Source organism: Microtus pennsylvanicus, chromosome 5 (genome assembly GCF_037038515.1).
Source record: "Microtus pennsylvanicus isolate mMicPen1 chromosome 5, mMicPen1.hap1, whole genome shotgun sequence".
Taxonomy (NCBI): domain Eukaryota; kingdom Metazoa; phylum Chordata; class Mammalia; order Rodentia; family Cricetidae; genus Microtus; species Microtus pennsylvanicus.
The window spans coordinates 83,224,490-83,234,016 of NC_134583.1; the positions used below are offsets into that span (position 1 = coordinate 83,224,490).

Here is a 9,527-nt window from a genome sequence, read left to right on the forward strand (position 1 = left end):
TCCTTTCCCTGAGGCCCACTCTCTGTTCTGCCTCACCCCAGTCAGAGGCACAGCCAATGTGGGGTGGAAATCTTCTCCCTTCCTCACTGCCACCCTCATGGATGGGGGCTTGGCACAGGGTGGGCCATGTGACACACATTCTCCTGCCCTTGGGAGACTGGGAACAATGGCTGCCTCTTACCTCGGGAGCTGGCTCTATGCTTGGGACTGTCCCAAGTGAAGCTGAGGGCACCCACAGCTGCTAGTGCCCGCTGGACAGGAGAGAGGGCCCCTCTGTCCTCACCACCCATGAAGGATAGTATTTACTTCATCTTCTGTAAGTCCAGAGATCTGTTTGGGGGAAGAGTTGTGAAGAGACAGACCCAACTGCGATAGTCTGTGACTATCGCAGCCCTGCCAGGCATTGGCTTTCCCAAGGCTTCAGTCAGCACCTCAGATGTCCCCCTGGCAACCCATGCTATGCCTCCACTGTATTCTCATGCAGCTCATGGTGGTGATTCTCATGTGGAGACTGAGATGCTTACCTAGGTCGACCCAGGTAGGGAGCTGGGATTCCAGATCATGTGCCTCCATCTTCTTATCCCATTCTGCTTCCCAGAAGGACTCTCCTCCTCGGGCCCGAAAGGACAGTTGAGGTAGCTACCCACAGGAGAAGACCGGATAGCAGGATCTCTGCCCAGTGGCAGAGGAAGGGCTGAGATGTTTTTAAAGACTCCTGTGTCACCCTCTGCAGAGCACAAGTAAGCCCTTTTGTGGTTCATGGGGCATGGTGCTCTGCTTCTGGAGCAGCCAGAGCTCAGGGTGGGCTCATGTATAGTCATCGTTTCCAAGTGCTCCCTAGGAGTTGGTGAATGCATCACAAGCAGGCCCTGGGGCAGCCTGGCACTATACTCCATAGAGGTGCAGCCAAGATACCTGGCTGAGGTGGCACAGTGGGAGGTTGCACCCAGGCCCCACACTGTGTGTTGTGTTGCCCAGGAACTCAGAAGCAGAGGCCTGCATCATGAGCTGTTCCTGGCCCTGTTCACTGAGAGCTTGTCTGGTATCTACAGGGAACCATAACAAGCTCATTACAGTTCCTGCCAGCCAAAGTCCAAATGAGATAGCATGCCAGTCAGCATCTCGCTGCTTCCTGAAAGACAACTTGTCCATTGAACAGGGAGCTGCAGCCACCTAAAGAGGTAGTAGACCCTTCAAGAAGCATGACGCACATCAAGGTCTCTGTCCCCAAAGGCTTGTTCAACTTCAGAGGCTGTGCTGCCCCCAAGATACTTGCTGTCACTTCCAAATTTATGCTGGGTTGGAGAGACCCTGAAGTGACTGGTAGGGAATTGTGGGGCTTGCTGAGAATGCCTTAGAAAGGATCACAAACTTGTTGACTTCAGACAACAGAAATGGATTCTCTCCTGATCCTGGAAGCCAGAAGCATGAGATCAAGAGGCTACATTGGCCTCGTTCTAGCCCCCACTGACTCCTGGCTTTTCTCTGCTGCACACACATAGTTCAGCCTCTGCCTCTGTCTTCATTCAGTGATGAGGCTGAGAGGCTCTATTTATTAGTCAGGGTTCTCTAGAGGAAACAGAATTGATAGAATAAATATAGCATATTAATAAAATGCACATTTATTATATATAGTATATTAATTATTAGAATATATGTAATTATTAGAATAAATATAATATAAAATAAATATAATTGCAAATGGAATTTATTTGATTGACTTGTATAATCTGAACGAGGTAGTCCAACAATAACCAGGCTGAGACCCCAGTCAATGCCTCATCAGCTTAAATCTGGTGCTGAAGGCCTGGAGGATTCCTGGAGAGCTTTCAACCCTTAACGGAAAGCAAAAGTAACTGGGTTTTGATAGCAGCAAAGATGGCAGCGATGGCAACAGCAGCAGCAGCATAGTCAATGCACTCATAAGCAAGGAGCAAAGGCAGGCAGGCGAAAGCAACACTGTATTCTTCTCAGCCATCTTTCTATCTGGGCTACTGCTGGAGAGTCCATCTAGCCTGGGGTAGGATCTTCCCACCTTGATGAATACTTCCAGGAAATACCTTCACAGACTTGCCCAGGGGCTTATCTCTTAGTCGCTGCTAGTTGCAATTAAGTTAACAAGTTATCACAAGGGTGGGTAGGCAAGGGAGGGGAGGCACTCAGTATTTCAGCTAAGTGTGTTGACCTGTGCTTCAGCAAGCTTGAGTAGCTGGTATTTGAGGCATTTCTGGGAGGTGACCCACTAAGATGAGAGCAGGAAGAAGGCTTGGAGGAAGCCCAAAGACTACCTTTCTCCATACTGACCTACTGGGGCTCACTCTTGTCCATTCCCACCCCCACCCAATGGGTGGATACCACCAAACACAAGGTCTCTCTGGGAAATCTCTGAAGACACATCCCTGGGCCCTTTTCCTTAGGTTTCAACCTGAAGTTCTGGGTGGGACCCAAGGAACCTGCACTTGTAAACCTTCCAGAAATGCTGAAATGGGTATCTACAGGGCTGCATGACCCCTAGTGACTTTCCGTAGTCTCCTGCCCACAGCTGCCATCAGCTCTAGGTGGCTTTCATGACCACAGCTACAGAACAAACAAACAAACAAAAACAAAACAAAACAGCTGGGTGGTGGTGGCGCACACCTTTAATCCCAGTATTAGGGAGGCAGACGGATCTCTGTGAGTTGGAGGCCAACCTGGTCTACAGAGCAAGTTCTAGGACTGGCTCCAAAGCTACAGAGAAACCCTGTCTCAAAAAGCCACAAAAAAACAAAACGAAACAAAAAAAAAACCAAATGTGCATGTAGCCACCCTCCAAAGCTTATTATTGGTTAGGTTGTATCCCCCGAGATTCTTATTTGGGTCTAATGCCTGGGGCCTCAGAATGTGATCTTACTGAACTTGTGCCCTTAACCATATAATTTAGATGACATCATTTTGGAATATGTGGGAATGTTAATCCCAAGTGACTGGTGACTTAATGGATTCTGGAAGCCCACTGCAGCTACTGAGGCCCGGCGTGGGTTTTCTCTCTCAGCACTCCTCCATCCACTAAGCAAATTGATTTCTGACTTCTAGTCAGAATTCAGAAGGAAACTCCAGTTGTATAAGTCACCCAGTTCATGAGACTTGTTACAGAAGTCCCAGGAAACACATAGTACCTTAGAGGGAAACTCTCAAATGCCAGGCAGGCTTTTTTGGGTATGACAGGTGGAAACAGACTCCCACCCAAAGACTTGAATGTGAACCCCAAGACTTGTCCACTCAGTATGGAGGGGTTTAAGTGAAGTCTTGAACCTGGCAGCACCTTCCTCTGGGCAGGGAATGGGTGTGCCAGGCTAGGGAGAGAGGCACCTTCTGGAAGGAATTGCAGATAGTCTGGGAGTGGGAGGATTGATAGGGGTGGCTGGGCAAATAGGGTGATGGTGGTAAAATCATCCAGGTGAGCTCAGCAATTCCAGGTCTGAAAGTCCAGGAGGAAATCTGGTTCGAGGAACAATGGGGCAGATGACTGTTGAAACCATGGGTGTGGCTGACCTTTCTGAGAGAAGCCAGACAGCCAACAGCAGGTGCAGGTGTAGGATGCCAGCACAATTGAGGCTGCAGACAGGCCAAGGGGAGGGCATCAGACAAAAAGTAGGAAGGAGGCGGGGCTGGAGATCTTGGAAGTCTCGGTCAAGTGTTCCTATTAGTTTGAAGATCAGATCTATGGGTCGCACTGAGTAGAAATGACTATCACCCACGTACCGGCGTCAGCCCTCGTCCGCTCAGACGCGGGCAGCAGGTGGCGCTAGCGGGCTGCTCGCAGCCCTCCCCACTCCAGGTTGGAGGGTAGGGGAGCGGCAGGTCACCCACAGGCACTGCCATAACATCCTAGTCAGGACAGGTTGTGTGAGGAGAAACGCAGGCAACCATTTTCCTATCTAGTGCAAGGATCTCGAGCTGCGCTAGGTGCAGACCCCAGAGCGAGCAGGTTCTCAACGCACCCGTGCTCTCTCGTCTCTGGGCTCTATGGAGCTCAGGTGGAGCTCCAGCGGAGCAGCGCTCACCGCGGAGAATGGGCGGGCCTTGTACGCCTGAGGGCATTGCACTCACAGTGCCAAGCCTTCTAGCCCCAGAGCACTCACTGCGCCCGCTGTTATGCACCATCTGGGGCTCCGGGAGGGAGCTCTTCCCTGGGCAATCTCACTCGCTTTTCCTTAGCTAGCCACTGCTATCGTGGGCACCTCTTGACCAGGCAGACGCCCAGAGGCCGCGGACTTCCTGCAAGGTCCTTCCAGACCGCGCCTACCCCACTGGTAGAGAAGCGCGCTCCCCCCTTTCCCAGCTCTACCCATGCCAGAATGCAGAATTTGTTGGGAGGGGAGCGCTAGTCACTGGCCAAGGGAGGGATGGGGTCCAAACTCCCCTCTCCACTTCCCACTTGATCCTACTTGGCCCTTGATCCTAAATCCTGTGGTTCAGATTAGTGCTGACTCATGTTGAAAGGTCTTACCAGCCCCATCTTTCCTTCTCCACCGGTAACCATCAGCAGAGAGCGAAGAGTTGGGTAAGTCCTCAGTGAGAACTTGGACTGAAGTTATCAACTGGCTGTAGGGGTCTCTCTTTCCAGGACTCAGCCTAGTGTGGCTACTCAATGCTGGCTGCCCTGCTGGTGCTTGTCCTGGGCCTAGGTGCCCAAAGCTTTTGTGAGCAGACAAGACATGGGGAGGAGCCTGAGCAAGCAGGACAGACAACTGGTGCCTAAAGTTTATGCCTGGGTTTCCATTGGCTCCAAGTGTCCTCTTGGACGTGCGGGCTGTCTCACCCAGACTCTTGTCTAAGATCCACATCTGACCTCGGGGAGGCTCTGAGGGAGGAGATCAAGGCAGTCAGGGAAGAGACTTGACTTGTCAGACTCTGGGAAAGTGGAGTGCCAATCCATCTGGACCTTACTGAGTGTGCCTAAGAGGTGTGGGAGGAGTCAAATTCAAGGACTTGACTAGAAAAAGACCGAGAGAGATAGGGCAGTTTCTCTCCTTTCTATTTAGCCCTTCAGTCATCAGGAGGGGAGGCTGCTATCCAGGAAAGCCGAAGGCCAGGAGCGGCTGTGGGAAATGAGCTTGGAGGAACACAGGTCCCCACCGCCCTGACCCTTCCCAGTCCCAGGGTAGTGTTGTGAGCTACCACCCTAGTGTGCGTGGGAAGAGCTCCTGACTTTACCCTCTTCCCTGAAATGTTTCTGGGAGCTGACACTTTATCGGACTGAGGGACAGTGGGAGACTGAGGACCCAGAACTGGCTTTGTTGCCTCCTCTGGAGTCGGGTCCTTAGGTCCAATCTCCTCCCCACCAACCTTTCGGGGACTCACTCCACCGCTTCTATTTGAGTCTCCCTTTCACTATTTATAGTCATGACCACTAACTACATCAGCCTGAGTCCGGCTTCTTCTGCAGATACCAATGGTGCCACCGACCCCCATACCTTGATGCGATTCCTGTTGAGAAAAGGGTTAAGAGGAAACTTTGGCTTTGGCTGCCAGCCCTTCCCTTGGCTAGTGATCTAGTTCTCACTTTGGTGTTTGCAAAGATGCAGAGACATATCTCTAGGCCCTTAGCACCCTTCCACTTAGAGGAAGTCCCCCAAGTCTTCTGTCTCAGACCCTCCCCTTTCTAAGATCACCCTTACTGCAGGGGCTGCTAGAGAGGGAAGGGGTGCATTGGCAGATGCTAAAGCCAAACAAGCTTTGTTCTGCTTGGAAAGACTGGAGGGCGCTCATCCAACATCTGCCTGGTCTTTGACGTAAGCATGCCCTTCACAGCATCCTCAGCATCCTTCTCTGTGTCCTGGGGTAGGCGTGGGGGCATGGAGCAGAAGAGAGAGAGCTTTTGTGCTCTCCAACCCTACAGGACAGTTTTAGGAAATTGGTTCACACAGCCTCCTCTTTCTCTCTTCTTTGGGCAAGACTGGCTCCCCTCCTGATTCTTCACTTCGAGGTCCCTGTTTCTATTTCCAGGAAGCACCTTCCATCTAGAGACCAGTGAAAGCTCTGGGGCGTGGAATGGCCCTGGAACTGTTCTCTATCTCCCTAGTTTAGCTTTCCCTTCTAGATAAGATTTGATTTGTCTGGAGAGCTTGCTCCCACCCCCCTGCCACCACCCTGAGATGACCCCCCTTGTCCACAGAATCCTCTGTACTCCCATCCCTATTTGCCCTTCAGAGCAAGGTAGGTTCAATCCATCTCCTGAGCACCCTGCCCAGACAGAGGCCTCCAGCATCTCCATGGATCCTAGCAGCGCATTCTCTGTATTTCTCCTGCCTGGTGACCCTCTGCAGTTCCCTCTTACCCATACACGCCCTAAGCTTCTCCCAACCACTCAGCCTTTCGGAAGCTAAATGGTGCCCTTCTTGGAACTGGCCCCCCACATTGCTCTCCAAGTCTTTCCAGTCCTGGGCAGAGAAGTGCTTTGACAAATCTACCCAGGCAGCACAGGTCACCTAAGACCACTGAGAACAGTCCTCTAGGATGTCTTCAGGGATTTTTCAGTCTTGCAAGCAATGACAATGGAGAAAATGGGGAGCCCAGTCCAGCCCACTTTGCCCCTGACTTGCTGAGGGACATTGAACAAAACTGCTCCTCCCTCTGGGCCTGGGAGAGAAACTGGGCTCTGTGGTGGTGTGCAGCCCTAGAAGTGCTAATGTGTGGCTTACTCAGAGGGCATTCACTGGGTGCCCTCTATGTTTAAGGTTAGTTAGTGCCTGTCTATAGCACAGCATAGAATGGGGAGAAGCACACACCTTCGTTATTGTTATTGACATCTGCTTTGGGTTTTTCCACATTTATTTATTATATGTGTGACCGTACACCTGCATATGTGTGGGCATGTCCATGCCACAACTTGCATCTGGAATTCCGAAGACAACCTATGGGGAGTTGACTCTTTCCTTTCACCATGTGAATCCGAGATACTTAACTGGGGTCATTAGGCTTCACAGCAAGTGCCCTAACTTGCTGATCTGTCTCCCTGGCCTCCATGTGATTGGTTTTTGAGACAGATTTCATGGAGCTCAGATTAGCCTTGAGCTCCAAGCAGTCTTCTTGCCTCAGCTGAGTATTGGAATTACAGACTTGGACCATTGTGCATGGCTGAACACATGCCTTTGACATAAGACAGAAGAATTCCATTGTAACAGAACATTAGTTACCCATGCACACTTTCAAACTCCCTCACTTTTAGCCATCCAGCCACCCTTACCTATCTAACCACATACCTGTCTATTCAGTCATCCATTCACCTACCCACACACTCATCCATCCATCCATCGATCCTCCTCTCCACCCTCCTACTTATTCATTTCCTATCTATTCACTTATCCTCCCATCTTCCCACCTATCTACCCTTTGTCTGAGGCTAATCTTGAGGCTATCTGGATATGTGTTATACCCTGTCTCCAAAGACACATATGCATTTGCACGCACGCACATACATACACACACACGCACACACACACACACACACACACACACAATTTCTCTCTCTCATTGTCATTCTCACTGTCAACACCTCTTGGCTGGCTTAGGGCTAGGGAGAGAGATGGAAGCTGGGATCAGGTCTTTAGGGGAGGCTGTGTTTCTAGGTATGTAGTATAGGAGTTGAGCGGAGAGCCTGCCCAGCATAGTCCTCTGTTGTGTAGTCCTTGGCCAAGATGACCTCTAGAAGTCTGGGTGAGCTAGTAAATGGCACCTCCTTCACTCCCTTTGGAGTCTTCCGCTGTCTCCAGGATCCCGAGGTCGATGCTCCCAGCTGGCCTCTCAGGAGAGGAGCTGTCACTCACCTTCTTCAAATGCAGGTGCTCATGTACGCTGAGGGTAGAAGGAGTACCCGGCCCGCTTGAGACAACCATCAGCTTTTTCCAGTCCTTGGTTTTATTGACTCCTAGGGGCTGCCAGGGCTATAAATAGATGTTCTTGAGCTAAAAATATCCTTGCTAGAGGCAGACGATGCTGCTAGCTTTCAGCTTCTTTGAGGGCTGAGGATGCAGAATTCAAGATCCGTTGGAAGAGAGGTTAGCCACATCCTCTTCCCTCCTCTCCTGATTTTTCCTCCTCTATCTTCTGACCTACACACACACACACACACACACACACACACACCGCTACTCATATGAGTGGCCAATGTCACTGCCTGCCTGAAAGCACAAAGGGTCCCTTGAACAGGATGAACCTGGAGAATGCTGTCTTATAGCCAGGGGCAGGGATGAGAACTAAGATCCTCCAAGAAGCCCACTTAGGAATTTCCACAGGGCATCTAGGGTAGTCCACACAGAGACTGTTAAGATGAGAACCACATGTTGAGGTGGCCCAGAAAAGCCAGATCTGGAAGTCTGTCCTATGGAATGGTACATGGATGTCCACGGCCACATGACTTGTAATGACATATAGCAGGGTAGCCTGGACCCTGGCCGGTCTGCACTGGTGTAGGGGCAGTCTGTCCAGAGAGAGGAACCCTGTGTCTGGAGACAAGGATGGGCTCACATCAGACACTCTAGTATGCTTCCATTTATTTGTTTGTTTATTATTTATTTATTACAAAAACAAACTTTAAAAAATAATTGGAGATGTCAGAAATCATCCAATCCAAATATCTGTGGTGGGGATGAGAGCAAAATAAAGGGGGAAAGGAGCAGGGAAGAGACTCCTGGTCTCAGGCAGGGTGATTAAAAAGATGGCTGTTGAGAAGCTCATGACCCAAGATCTGCACCTTATCCCCTTTACCCTTCCCTACCACAGGAGTGATGAGGAAATGGATGAAGCAGAGGGGGCTACAGTCGTGGCCAAGGGCACATCCTCTGGGAGATCAAAAAAGGTGGGCTTCACTAGGAGTCAGTTATCAGGTTACTGGGGGGGGTCTCAAATATATGGAATTCATCATGAATCTATGTGTTGTTCTTGCACAAAGACCATGCTGATCTCCATTTTGTTCCAGTTTTAGTATGTGTGCTGCAGAAGTCAGCACCATCAGCATGCTTTCGGTGCTCATGTCACGTAAAAGAATTCCTTGTTAACCCTGTGTCTGTTGAAAAGACCATGGTGGGGTATGTGTATGTGAAAAGGCAAGGAGTGAGCTGTTTACAGTAGGATTGTCTTGGGAGGGGAGTTGACAAGTGAATTGGGCTCTGTGTGTGCACATGCATATGCAGTTTACATGTGTATGTGCACAGAAATCAACCTCAGGTGCCATTCAACTTGCGTTTTGAGACATAAACAAGTTGGCCTGGGGCACCAAGTAGGCTAGGCTTGGCCAGGGAGCACCAAGATCCTTCTGTTTGCCTCCCACTACTGGGATTCAAGTGCATGCCAGTGTACCTGGCTTCTGGGGATCCAACTCAGGTACGCATACTTGCCCAGCAAACACTGTACTGACTGAAGCATCTTCCCAGCCTGCAAACTGATATTTAAAGTTACCTAGTTTTCAGTCATAAAAAAAGCAGATAATAAAATGGGTAGTTTACATCCTAGGAGTTCATTCCAGATCCTATGCCCCTCCTCTATAC

The 9,527-nt window shown here is 50.3% G+C and overlaps 1 non-coding gene across 1 annotated transcript; it reads right to left on the reverse strand.

The window, feature by feature from the left end:
* Positions 1–8,885: 8,885 nt before the first annotated feature.
* LOC142851444 (U6 spliceosomal RNA) lies at positions 8,886–8,989 on the reverse strand. The gene has a single exon (XR_012910764.1). It is a non-coding gene; the product is annotated as a U6 spliceosomal RNA (small nuclear RNA).
* Positions 8,990–9,527: the final 538 nt, after the last annotated feature.